We start from the raw sequence: 2,792 nt of genomic DNA, 5'->3' as shown, positions 1-2,792 counted from the left end.
TTCATTTCTTGTAAGACCAAATATGTTGTATATGTGATATTCTGCCCTTGCTCCTACTTCTATATAGGGAAAACTATACGGTGCTTATATGTACGTTTTAGGGAACATTATAATTCCATCTTAACAGGTAAAGGGTCCCCCAAACTAATTAAGCATATTAGAGAACATCATAAAGGGAATCCGGACGTTCTATCCTTTGCAGGTGTCTTTAGGATTACCCCATCTGGAGGAGGAGGTGACACCCACAAGCGACTGTTGCAGAGAGAGTCTCGACTCATTATGGATGTCAAGGCATTGGGCCCTTTGGGACTCAATGACCGTAATGACATGTCCGTTTTCTTATAACGGTCATTGAGTAGTGTTGCTCCAATGATGGGGGTATATATAATTTTTTTTTCCCCCTAGCGGAGAAATTAAGAGAATCGTGATAGTGGTGGGACAAGGCAATTTTTACTTTCATACCGCTTCTGGGTGGCCAGTTCCCCTCCCTTGGTGTAAATTTTTTAAAACAAAAATTTTTAAAAATGTTTTGGAAATTTTTTTTTGAGAAAAATTGAGTAAAAAAAACAAAGCACTAATAATAATTTCATAGAAGATGTATAAATATACTTATTGCTTAGAATAAGTCTGGTTTGAGGATTCGATTGTGATTGTATATCTACAGTCTGTTACCTCGCAATTCTCCAGTACAGTTTCTCCGTGCTTCACCTGCTTGATAATCGTTTTTGGTTTAAGCTTGGGATGCATAAAGTCTTGCAGCTCCACTTACCCTGCAATTTCTAAAAAGGCAGTCTCCCCTTTTCTTTTTTTTTTCCTCCTCTCTTGGGTCCCTGTTAGCATGAGGCTGCATGAAAAAACAGCGCCCCCGTTTTGGAGATGGTGCAGTTCCTGTTTGAAAAAAGAGGGCTCTATTCTAATAAGATATATATTTATCTAAGGTTTTTGCATGAGGGCAGTTTTGTCTCTCTTTCCCTCTTTTTTGCACAGCGGAACATGCCCGTTTACTTATAAGAATCTGCATCCCCTCATCATAGAGTATTTAATAAATTAAAAATGAAAAATAATGAAAAAATAAGTAACAACTAGAAGCAAAATAAATGTTGTGCTTTCACAATAAATCTCCCTTAGTAGGGGCAGTATTATATCTCTATTTTGAAGAGGGAGCAGGGGCATATGATAAATGTTTTGTATTTTTCTTGTTACCCATCTCTTTGCTCTGTCTGTTTCATTTATTTAATTCTGACGAATTGTGTGAAAATGTAGGCAGTATTCCTGCGCTGTTGCTATCTGGTATCAGCTAATTAGCTTTTTAGATGCACCTGTCAGACTCCTCCATAAGAGGGAGGTTTAACTGGCATTGTTAGTTCGGACCTGTGGAAGCACCCGTGTGGTGCGAATGGCCGTCGTCCGGCGCTCCTGCACTCCCCCCCCCCCCCCCCCTCCCCGTGTTTGCTGTAATTATGCTGCGGTTTGTGCAATAAATTTGCCAGTTCATATCGACCAGTGAGTTGCCGCCATTCCTTCTTTTTTGAAGTTCTTTTTTGGATTCTCACCTGTTGGCAGAGCACCACAGAGATCGGCTGGAGGTCCGTGTTCCACGTGAAAACCACAACCAGTGAGTACACACTGGGCTTGCAGTGCCTGGCTTTCTTTCCTTTTGACTAGTCACCTCAGTCTTGTCTCAGACTTAATATCGGAGCCCTGTGCTCGGCCTCCACACAGGCTGCTCCATGCAGAGCTCTCGGCTCTGCTCTCTCTCTCCAGCACACACGCTGGAAGTCTAGAGCTAGTCTCTAACTAGACTGCCTAGACACACCACCCAGGTTCTGAGACTGGATTGCTTTAACCCCTCGAGCCACACCCACAGGTGGAGGTCTGTGAATCTCAGCCCTGCACAGCACCTTGGGATTTTTAAAGGGAACCTGACCCTTATGTGTAGCAAGAAGCCTTTGTGGACTACAAGTCCCATAGCAACCTTTTCCGTCTAGATATCGCATACCTTCTCCACTGTGACATATAGCGACCATTTACCACGTTGGTGGTCGCTACGTCACACTCCACATATCGGTCGCTTGGGTCTCCCTGCCTTTGGTTATACCTGATAGACAATGGACACCTGTATCTACAGTTAGGTCCAGAAATCTTTGGCCAGTGACACAATTTTGGCGAGTTGGGCTCTGCATCGCCACCCACATTGGATTTGAAATGAAACCTCTACAACAGAATTCAAGTGCAGATTGTAACGTTTAATTTGAAGGTTTGAACAAAAATATCTGATAGAAATTGTAGGAATTGTCACATTTCTTTACAAACACTCCACATTTTAGGAGGTCAAAAGTAATTGGACAAATAAACCAAACCCAAACAAAATATTTTTATTTTCAATATTTTGTTGCGAATCCTTTGGAGGCAATCACTGCCTTAAGTCTGGAACCCATGGACATCACCAAATGCTGGGTTTCCTCCTTCTTAATGCTTTGCCAGGCCTTTACAGCCGCAGCCTTCAGGTCTTGCTTGTTTGTGGGTCTTTCCGTCTTAAGTCTGGATTTGAGCAAGTGAAATGCATGCTCAATTGGGTTAATATCTGGTGATTGACTTGGCCATTGCAGAATGTTCCACTTTTTTGCACTCATGAACTCCTGGGTAGCTTTGGCTGTATGCTTGGGGTCATTGTCCATCTGTACTATGAAGCGCCGTCCGATCAACTTTGCGGCATTTGGCTGAATCTGGGCTGAAAGTATATCCCGGTACACTTCAGAATTCATCCGGCTACTCTTGTCTGCTGTTATGTC

This window comes from Anomaloglossus baeobatrachus, chromosome 6 (assembly GCF_048569485.1).
Source record: "Anomaloglossus baeobatrachus isolate aAnoBae1 chromosome 6, aAnoBae1.hap1, whole genome shotgun sequence".
NCBI classification, from domain to species: domain Eukaryota; kingdom Metazoa; phylum Chordata; class Amphibia; order Anura; family Aromobatidae; genus Anomaloglossus; species Anomaloglossus baeobatrachus.
Note: the sequence above shows the minus strand (reverse complement) of the source record.